This window comes from Hibiscus syriacus, unplaced genomic scaffold (assembly GCF_006381635.1).
Source record: "Hibiscus syriacus cultivar Baekdansim isolate YM2019G1 unplaced genomic scaffold, ASM638163v2 tig00113725_pilon, whole genome shotgun sequence".
NCBI lineage: Eukaryota > Viridiplantae > Streptophyta > Magnoliopsida > Malvales > Malvaceae > Hibiscus > Hibiscus syriacus.
Genome location: NW_024063471.1, coordinates 18,715,588 through 18,727,294, shown reverse-complemented (window position 1 = coordinate 18,727,294; position 11,707 = coordinate 18,715,588).

The following is an 11,707-nucleotide window of genomic DNA, read 5'->3' as shown; positions in this document are numbered from 1 at the left end:
CTAGAACAAAGAAAGAAACACTCAAGAATAAATATAATTGAGCACAATAAGTGTTCTTGAAAGCAAAATGAATATTGAATGAAAAATACGTTTGAAATGCTCAATCTTGAGGTTTGATGCTTTCTCTTTGATTCTCTCTTGATTCTAGTTGCTTGATGTTTCTTGTTATTGATCAATGGCTTCTAAGCTTGTTTAAATACACATTGAATCACTTCTGAACGTTGGGGATCATTAATGAAGTTATTGGAGCCGTTTAAGTGTGAAAACAATTAATATTTCTGCTTAGAGCGTAGGGGGAATCGGTACCCCCTTATGGGAAATCGGTTCCCTAAGTGTAAAATTCAAATATTCGACCGTTGAACAGTGGGGGGAATTGATACCCCCTGGGGGGAATCGGTTCCCTCCGAGCACAATGTTATTTCTCGGAGCAAAACCATTCAGGGGGAATCGGTACCCCCCTGGGGGGAATCGGTTCCCTCTGGACAAACTGTAATTTTTGGCTTTGAAACGGTTCGAAATACTTTGTAAAATTGTTTTGAAATTATTTTAAGATTAAAACTTAATTTTACACTTTAGTAAGAATTTAAAATGAACTTTGAAATACTTTGAGTAATATTTTGATATTCGATTTAATATATCGAATATGCTTAGAAAAATCATTTAATTTGTTATATCGAAACATCAAAATGTTTTCAACACTTTGAATATCCTTACAAAGATATATTGTTTGCAAATTGAAGCTCTCACAGACACCCAAGAACACTAGAATAAAATTGACAATCAATGGAACAATGTTCAATGAAAGAAAGACACAATGGAATACAAATTTGGCTTTATTTTCTCTTTGATTGTTGGAATAGCTTTCTTATGTCTTCTTAGTTGTTTGAATACCCCTTGTATGTGCTCTCATTGATTTCTAGTCGTTTGAGGTGGTTGGAGGGAGATTGGAGAGCACTGATTTCTAGTCGTTTGAGGTGGTTGAAGGGAGATTGGAGTCTTTTGAAGCATTAAATCCGTGCATTAAAGGCTACCCGCACAGGAAGTTTCAAAACTATAGGGAAAGTTTAGAAACTCTTCGAAAGATAATTAAAAAATATGACCGTCAAAACCCGAAGTATCGAAACTTTAATGAAAGTTTTGAAAATCTTATGAAAGTATTGAAAATCTTATGAAAGTTTTGAAACTCTTGTGAAGTTTCGAAACTCCAAAGTCTTCTGTTTTGGATAGTTTCGAAACTCTTGTAGAAGTTTCGAAACTTTTGGTAAAAGCATTTTATGATGATTTTGGACATTTTGAGAAATATATAACCTTGAAAATTGTTTTAAAGTGTTTGAATGATATTTTTGACATAATTTGAACTTAAAAGACTCATTTTAAAGTTTGGACAAATTTTAGAGACATAAAATTAATTTTTTTAAAAATAGTATATATATATATATATATATATATATATCATGTTATATCAAAATCATTTAAGTTTATCAACCTTCAAAGATGGCTTTTCTAAAACCAAAATCATGGGTAATAAGGACCGCTTGCTCACATGCCTTGGCTTCAGCTACTTCAGGACTAGTTACAAAAGAACTTTTGATGAGTGCTAGAGCCCATAATCAAACAATTTGAGTCTCGAATGATGGTGCCTGAAACTGATGTCTTTGTTAACTCATCAAAACTTGCTTCAAAATTAGTTTTGACCACATCCGTAGGAGTGTTCTATATGGTTGGCGAAGAAGGAACTTGAGCAGGCGATTGAAAATTGCTAGCAACTACTTTAGATGTATAGTTGTGGATGAATCGAACTAAATCACATGGCCGTTAAGGTGAGTCTTCATGAATTTTTTTGTTTCTAATTGTCCAAAGTGACCATAAAGTTAAATAATGAAATCAGTGGTATTTGCAGGTTCTCAAAGAGATTGGCTAACCAGAGTAGCCATTGATCTTCAGTAGGGGCGGGGGTAAAACCGTGCATAGCTCAGACAATACCTAGTTGGTGAAAGAGAAATCACAAAGTAAGTGGTAAGTAGATTCTAGTCCTCTATTACAAAGTTTGCAGACTGGGTTGACATTTAATTGTCTCTTTATTAAATTAGCTATTTTAGTAAGATAGTTTTTTGTAAAATGCCAGACAGTTATCTTTACCTTTGGAGGCAATTCTAATGACCAAAGTGACCCAAAAAGAGTAGCCATACATTGTTGATGATGAGAAGGCTCACTTGTAGGATAGACATTAGACCCCAAAAGAGTTTTATATCCACTACGAACTGAAAATTGACCGCTTCGATCATGTCTCTATATTAATGAGTCATCTTGAGCAGAAAAGGGTAATGAATGCTTAAAACATGCGCAGCTTGATAAGGAGTGAGGAGAGATTGAATAATTGAATCATTCCATTTATGGGTATTGTGGTCAATAAGGTCTGCAACATAAGTAAAATGAGTATTAATCGAATTGTCGAATACCTTACCATTTCCAAGACCTGGTAGCCAAGAATCTGACCAGATGTTGATTGAGGAACCATTCCCAACTCTCCGGCCGACACCTTGTTGAAGCAGCCCACAATTGCACCAGATACTCTTCCATGTGTATGAAGGGTAAGAACCCTAATCAGCTTCCATAAATGTTCTATTCGAAAAATATTTTCCCTTTAAAACATGGGCCAAAAGAGAGCCTGGATTAGATAAAATATTCTAACCATGTTTAGCAAGGATTGCAATGCTGAATTTACTCAGATCACTAAAGCCCATTCCACTCATAGATTTCAGATGACATAAGTCATTCCATCGACACTAATGAATGCCTTTTTTTGAGTTGCAATTGCGCCACTAGAATTTGCACAAAATAGACTCTAGTTCATGGTATAAAGATAAAGCGAGTAGGAATCATTACATTATGCAAACCAGAATAGCCTGAAGGATACTCTTGATGAAGACCTCTTTACCCCCTATAGATAATAAACACTTATTTAAGCGATCTACTCTTTTATTGTCTTTATCGCGTAGACTTGCAAAAGCTCGCCTTTTTTTTTCTTTTATGCCAACCATTATAGGAAAGCCCAGGTAAGATTCTAGGTTAGATGTAGTGCAAACCCCAAAGAAATTACTAATATGAACCTTGGTTGTTTGGTAGGTGTTGTTGCTGAAGTATATAGTGATTTTTCGTAATTTATATTTTTATCAGAAGCTGACTCATAAGCGGTGAGGAGGTTCTTCAATCTATATGCACCTAAATTAGACGCCTGTCCGAAGAGGATGCAGTCATCCGCAAAAAAGAGGTGAGTCAAGGGAACATCATTTCTGTCAACTTTAACACTATGAATGAGATTAGACTCACGAGATTTGTGGATAATAGAAGAGAGTTCTTCTGCGCAAAATAAAAATAAGTATGGGATAAGACGATCACCTTGTCTAAGTCCAGGAGACGACTTGAAAGATTCACTAGGTATTCCATTTAGCAAAACCATATAAGAAACAAAGCAAACACATTTCATCACCAGTTTTATCCATTTTTCATCAAAGCTAATAGATTTTATCATGATACGACTAAAGCCTCACTCCACCCTATCGTACGCTTTACTCATATCGAGCTTTAGCGCAAATGAGCTTTTATGCCTCAATCTCTTCAATTTTAGCATATGTAGCACTTCATAAGCAACAAGCATATTATCAGTAATATGCTTTCCCAGAATAAATGAACCTTGTGTTTGGTCGATACATATATCTAAAATACCATAGAGATGATTAACAATAGCCTTTGTAATAATCTTATAAAGGACATTACATAGAGCGCTCAGTCTGAATTAATACATAGAAGGAGGAGAATTGATCTTTGGCAGAAAAATAATATTCGTCTCATTAATACTGCTCAAGTCTGCGCCTTCATTAAGTATTGACAGGCAGAAAGTGGAAACCTCCTCGCCTATGATGTGCAAGTATTTTTTTACAAAAAAGGACGGGGTAGCCATCCTTACCCGAAGCTTTCATGGGGGCAATGCTTTTACAGCAGCTAAGATCTCTTTACAGCAAATTATGATTCATTTCAGCAGTGATAGGAGGACAAACAGAATCAATGATTGTATCAGTCGAGGACGTAGAAGAAGCCGAAAATAAGTCTTTCTAAAAGGAGTCAGCAATAGAGGACATCCCTCGATCATCAAAGGACCAATTTCCATTGTTATCTTTAAGTTTCAGCAAAATATTCTTCTTTTTCCTTAGAGAAGCCCATTTATGAAAAAAAAATTCAGAATTTCGGTCACCATGTTGTAACCAATTGATCCTTGGCCATTGTTCCTAGTATAGCTCTTCTTTGTCTACTTCGAGATTCAATGCCAATTTAACTTCTAACAATTCAGCAAGAGATTCGTCATCGGGGTCACTAGAAGACAACGACACTAGTTAGTCATTAAGAGCCTTTGTATATTTTTTCGTCTCACATTTGTTGACGCGACCCCATTTGGCTATAGACTCCCCAAGCAATGAAAGTTTAATTGGAATGTTGTCAGAATTGGAATTCCAAGAAGATTGAATAAGAAGCTCGCATTCATCTTCAAAAATCCAATTAGCATCAAATTTAAAATTGTAAATGGGTGAGGAAGCACCAGAATTATTCAATGATGTGTTGATAAGAACAGGCCAATGGTCGGATATTATGTGGGATAAGTGTTGGACTGAAAACTCAGGGAATAAGTCCCACCAAGCTGGATTGGCTAAGCCTCTATCAAGTCTCTTCCGAATGTTATTAGAGGAGAGTCGTCTTCTCTCCTAACTATATCATTAATCATTGAACCCTAGATCAGAAAGGTCATAATCGAATAAGACAGATCGAAAAGCTTCCATTTGTCTGTTAGGTTTGACTCGACCACCTTTCCTTTGTGATGCTAATAAAACCTCGTTGAAATCTCCTACTACCATCCAAGGTGAGTTTTGAAATGCATGGAGAGACCTTAATAAATTCCTTAATATTTTCATTGTTGACGGCGGACCTGTTGAGATAGTCTTACCGATGTATTAGAAGAGTCACCATTCAAATCTGAATTATCAAAAGATCCTGGTGGGAGAGATGTTACTCGTGCTCACTTAGAGCCTTCAGCATTAGCAAGTGGGTTGTCTTCCTTAGCGAAGAACATATGTTATCAAAAACTATATTGTGGTCCAAATTAGGGCCCATCCGATAAGTTTGTCCAATTGAATGTGATGCAACAGTATCTTTTGACTTTGGCTCATTAATAAAAAATAAATTGCCGACCCTTATTCTCATATGTAATAGGGTAGGGGGAGGTAAGATAGTAGGCTGCCCCCAACGCCAGATTGAGAGTAGCTTCCGTGGGAGACCTCCTTATATGAAATGCCCTCCGTGGGACTCGATTCCACGACCTCAAGGTTAAAAACCTTGTGGTCTACCAACTGAGCTGGATGGTCATTTCTTTGGCTCATTAATAACCTTCTACGTGAATAAGGGGATTTTGGGATCTGAATTTAAGGGACTTGATTTAGGCAAGATATGATATTCCTTAGTTCCTTCTATCACAGTGCCTAAGAATTCAGCTTTAATTTCAGGATCTTCCCTCAACCAAAAGCTTGTTGGTGCCACCGTCCGTCGGAGAGGAGCTCGTAGAGAATTATCCCACGCCATTGTGATTTTGGAATCAACATGAGAGACTCGGATGGGGCAAAAGCTCTCTCCATGGCCTAATAAACCACAACTGAAACAAAAAATAGTTAATTTTTCATACTTAAATCTAACATAATGCTGGTTGTCAAAGGAGAGTAATATTCATTTCCTCCTTTTTAGTGGTTGTCTGATATCCATTCTCACACGAATTCTCATTATACGCTTATAGCCTAGAGCAGTAGCCGATGAGTCGTATTCAAGGAAAGAGCCGATAAAATTATCAATCGATTTAGTCACCCTCTCTAATAGAAAACCGATAGGAGCATCGTGGACAAGAACCCAATAGTTCATATGAGTTAGAGGAGCCAATAAAGAATTTTCTCCCACTTTTAATCTGTGAAGTGTGAAGAAGTAGAAGGTGGTTGTTGAAATTCCAGGGGATGTTAATTCGATTTGCATTTACGTTGTTGAGAAGACGAAACAAGAAGCGGCGCTCACCCAGATCAGAAATAGCTATTCCACCAATTGGGTGCCAAACGTTGGCAAGAGTGGCTTACATGGATTGGAAGTGGATGACACTGGAAGTTAAGAACATACCCCACAAAGCAAAAATCCAATGCTGTTTCGGGCACTAATTCGTCGTGGTCAACCTAGAGATCATCATCCTCTCCTTCATCAATTGGTAGTTTTGATAAAGAGTCGTTGACTTCTGACATGGTTGAATAGGATGGTGACTGTGAGAGGATGGTGGAAGAACAAGCCTTTAAAAAACAAGAGAAAAAAAATAACGGTGTGCTACAAGATCAGAAGCGTACTAACACCCATACTATAATAGATTATTCTTGACGAGCTTAATAAATCTTAAAATCAAAACTCAAGGAAATAATAAAAGCCAATTTTAACTTTGATGGGGGCACTCCTTTGAAAGTATTAAGCTATTAATCTTCGGAGGTAATTTTTGAAGCAACTATGTGTTAATTTCCGAGCTTTATGAAGTGATTTCCGTTCGAGTTGTCAAGTCAAAGACTTTCTGACACTTGTATCCTCTAATTATGGGTATTTCACTAAAGTAATGGGTTACATCAAGAGCCCTAACTTTATGAATAAGATTACATTCAGATCATGAAAATAGCCTCTATGTGTCGAGATGAATCTCCTAGCAAAATTAAAGTGAATAAAAGAACACTAAAATTAACGAAGTATAATTTAAAGAAATGTGGTAAGGCCTAAAGTAAATATGAATTGAGAAGAGCTCCCATGAAAGATGGACTAAGGGAATTGAGAAACATTTGTTATAGTCAACTTCATATAAACACTCAAGAATTTTGTCTTTAGTTCGTTCCACTTCTGCTGAAAGAATCTATGAAGATTGAACAAATGGAAGATTTCAAAGAACTGAAATAGAAGTATTCTAAATGGTCTAGCAATTAAATATGCTAGCTGTAAAATTTTGTCCGCATCCGATTAAATAACAAGCCAGAAATGAGGGATATGTATAACGATCCCAAAGACATAGAAAAGAAGGATTCGATCATTGAAACCTTAGAAAAATAGAAAGCCAACCTGAAACCAACCTGTCAATCCTGACACTTGTCAGAGGATTATAACTTTGAAAATTTAAAGAGCAGTTGATTCTTTTAATATTCAGTGAACTCGTGTTTTTTTATTTGCTTCAATTGTGAGCCTAAGAAGGTGCAATATTTTGTTTCTTCAACAAATTTTTCAAAGGAAAATATCTTTCAAACAAGATAACTTCCCTGGAATGGTATCGTAGAAACCTGAAAAATGTCGCTTAGACTTAGAAACAGGGGCAAAGAAATTGAATGTTGAAGGCCAATATTATTGGGGGAATAAGGAAAACTTGTCACGAGATGAATTCTCGACCAAAAGAAAGGCTCAACAAAGATAATGAAGCAAAGATTTTCAAGACAGTGGAGCTGGCAATACTAAAATGACATCATGCATGCATATTTATGTATTTGGAAAAATAGGAGTTGGATCAGGCTCGAGATAGTTTCCCTTGAAACTCAAACTTCAATATAATTTCACTTGAGGTTTAAATCCATCACATAAGGAGTGGATCAGTGTCACATTTTGGCTCGATTCCATTACAGAAGGAATTGGATTAGCATCATCTCACTCGAGATAGTTTCCCTTGAAACACAAATTTTAATATCATTTCACTTGAGGTTTAAATCCATCACATAATGAGCAGGATCAGCATCACCACTTCGCTCGATTCCATCACATAAGGAATAGGATTAGCGTCATCTCACTTGAGATAATTTAAATCAATCATAGAAGGGGTTGGATCAATGTTTCCCAAAGAAGAAGTTCCTAATAAGAACTCGACACTAGCATCTGAAAATGGTGTTTATATCTTTGCTCTATTCCAATTCCATCACATTGAGCAAAGAGGTGTAATTGTAATCACCATTTTTCGTCATTTATCATATTTATTATTATTATTATTATTATTAGTATTATTATTAAGCAACCAAAAAAGTTAATTATTATTATCAAATAAATTTTTTACAACCCAAAAATAGTGGCCCATTTCCACAGTCCAACCAAACTAGGGTTTTGCCCTTTTCCCTCAGCCGCCAAGCCACATCAATCGTTGGATCATATTTCATCCAACGGTCCAGATCAGCCCTAGACTAGGTTTTTAACCTAAATTTAATCGCCTTACATGCGTCGTCACGAACCCAAAGCTCCATGCGCATCAGCCTCACCATTGGCCTCTAGTGCTCGGTTGTGGCTCGCCGATTCCTGAAGCTTGTCACTGTCCCCGGATTTGTCGTCCAGCATCCCGAAAATGATGAAGAGTAGACCCGGGGTAAAATAATTTTTACCCTGTCCTACTACCCGTCCGACGTTCCCCCCTCCTCGGCCAGTGCACAAAGCCAAAAATGGGAAGAAACTAGACAATGTCATCAAAAGCATTTTTTTCCCATTTGCATGCAATCGAAGATACAAAGCATTCTATATATTTTCGGGACCCATAAAATAGAAAGAAAAAAAAAAGAAAAAGAGTGATTTTCGAAGGAAACCAAGTCAATCAAAAGCGATGAGAGATTTTCGAAAAGAAAAAAAAATCGACCAAAAAATTCGGTACCTTTAAATTTTTATTTGTAGAAATGTGGTGTCGACAGTTATGATGCATCACCGTTGAACCATCGTGCTTTAGTCGCCGATGAACCAATATTAGGGTTGTCACCACCTATTTTTGAATTGGTTAGCTAGTACCCTCATCGCCTTCTCTATCCCCTTTGTGCTTGAGTCTTAAGCTAGTGGACGATTTGGGTTAGGTGGTCAACGGGTTTTCAAGGTTGGGTGGTTAGGGATGAGATTGGGTGGTGAATAATAAAAAATATAAAAAATATTAATAAAGTATTAATTAACTAAAACAATAATAAAAACTTTCCTTTCATCTTTTTCTAAAAAAAGAAATATGACCACTTACCTATTTTCCTTTTTCATTCTAATCACTAATTTTTTAATTATTTTAATCAGACTATTTAACTTTTTAAATGACTTCAATCAAGTTGTATGCAATTAAAATTTCTTTAGTCCAGTCGCTAAGGAATGCCATTAGTTATAGTAAGATATATAAAAAAATATTGAAAATATTAACAAAGTGGGGAGATTAGTGCAGGGTGTATCTAGGCCTAGGCCTACCTAAGTCATGTCCCCTATGCATACAAAAGAGTAATTTATTTATTCAGTCAACTATTTATAAAGTAGTTTTTATTTTGATTATTCAATTATTATTTATTTTAAATCATACTTAATGTAATATTTTAGTTTTGTTTTGATCACTCGTCTTTAAAAGATTAGTTGAGATGTTACTGTATCATCATAAGATAATATCATGTCATGATTGAAAAATAATTAAAAATATCATATTAACATCATTTTTAATTTTTTTAATGGTAGGTAATCTAAATAGAACTAAATTGTAAGGTTGACTATGATTTTGAAAAAGATAATATTTAAGTGACCAAAACATAAATTATGTGATATGTGGGGGATCAAATAGTAAATTTACCCTAAATAAAATATATGTATAAATTATGTTAAATAAATTATATTAATCCAATTAATATACTTTTTTTCTAGATTTAATCCCTCATACACACACATATATTAATTTTCTTATTATGTTTTTATATTAAAAATATATGTGAATTATTTTAAATAAAACTTTTATTATATTTATATTGACTAGACCTTTAAAAAATTTTGATTTCGTCACTGAATAAGTACAGTGGTTGACGGGTGCCCTACCTTTGGAATGAATGCAAGTTCAGTCTATCCCTTCCCTCGTTAATTTTTTTTCTCATTGTTGAGATCTTGGTGATGTTGACATTATGGTCAATCACCCCAATTACAAATAAAAATTATTTTTTCTTTAAAAGAAAAAAAGTAGTCTTTTAGTTATATAAAATATTTTTATTTTATTTTCAGAAAATATTTTTTTATTTTTAAATTTTTAAGTAGAATACATGTTTGGTTAATATAAATGAAAACTTGTATCTAAAATGAAACTAATAAAAATGTATTTGGTATCTTATTTTTAAAATAGAAATAAATAAATAGTTATTAAATAATTAAATTAAACTATAATTATTAAAAACATCATTACATAAATTTAACATAAGACTTATGCAAATATAAAATAATAAAACTGATAAGAAATTTCATAATACAATATTTTTTTAGTTTATGATAATAATAATAATAATAATAATAATATAATGTTAATGTATATTAAACATCAATTAAATTTAAAAATACATAAAAAATTTGTTATAAGTGAGAGCACATAAAAATGACATTAATATAAAAAATATGTTTAGTGATAATTGAGACCCTCAAACTTTTGGAAAATTAATTAGTATAGTCCCTGAACATTTTTTTACAGCAAATATGATCCTTAAACTTAGAAAAAAGAATTAATCTGACCCTTTGAACAGCGGAATCAAATGTTGATCGTCACGACCCTTACTTGACGACTCACAAACTTACTTGGCAATCTACAATATTGATGTGATAGTTCATGATATTCTTATAGCAATAAGATGACGTACGATTATGTGTTAGATGGACTTAATTGATTATTTTATAAAGTTTGAGGACTTATTAAATTAAAAAAAAACTAAAAATTTATTTAAATTAAAAATATAAAATATAATTCATTATTAATGTAACAAAACATCGAGTTAGTAGCTTCGGGTTGACCCAAGAATTTATTTAATAGGTTTATTATAGTGTAGAGCTTCATCGGTTCAAATTCGGAATTAATCGGTAAGAAATTATATTTACTAGAGATAAAAAGAGGATTTTTAAGCTTTGGTTAAAAGTAAAGGGTCCTATAATGTAATTTACCCATTTAAGAAAAACATGGTTGATTTATAAGTATTCTTTCTCCTTTGGGCATGGGTTCTACGAAGGAAGAGTAAAAGGTTCTCTTTCCTTCTTCATCTCCTCTTCTATTTTCTTATCTTTTCATTTTTTTCTTCTCTTCTCTCTAAGACTCCATGTTTCTTAATTATGTTCAACCATCCGAAACCCTAAAGGTAAGATTCTTAATTTAGAGTTCTTAAGCTTCATGAAAAGCTCAATATCTTTTCCAATGGTGATTTTGAGCTTTATGAAGGTTCTAAAGAAGATTTAAACTCCAAGAGTTCCTCCGAATGTTTTCATCCGATTTTCTTGTGTTATAGTTGTTTTTTAACAACTAGTATCCTTTCTTTTTATGTTAGAATCAATTTGTGACTTTTGAGTAAGTTAGAGAAGCTTTTGGGTAGCTAGGAGCTGAGGTAACCCACTATAACTCTTCCCTACTACTTATATATCATCTACATAAGTTTGTTTCTTGTATGATGGTGAAAAAGTATGTGAGGGCTTGGGTGTTTAGTTTGTTGTTATAGACGTTTCGGATGTTATTCTAGTGTTAAAATAATGTACAATGACCTCTAATATTTATTTTATGTTTTCCTATTTTCCCTTATTTTTTGTTTTTATTTTTTAGAAATTATTTTTTAATTTTAAAATCAAATATATTTTTCCGATGTTTTCTATTTTTTAAGAAAAT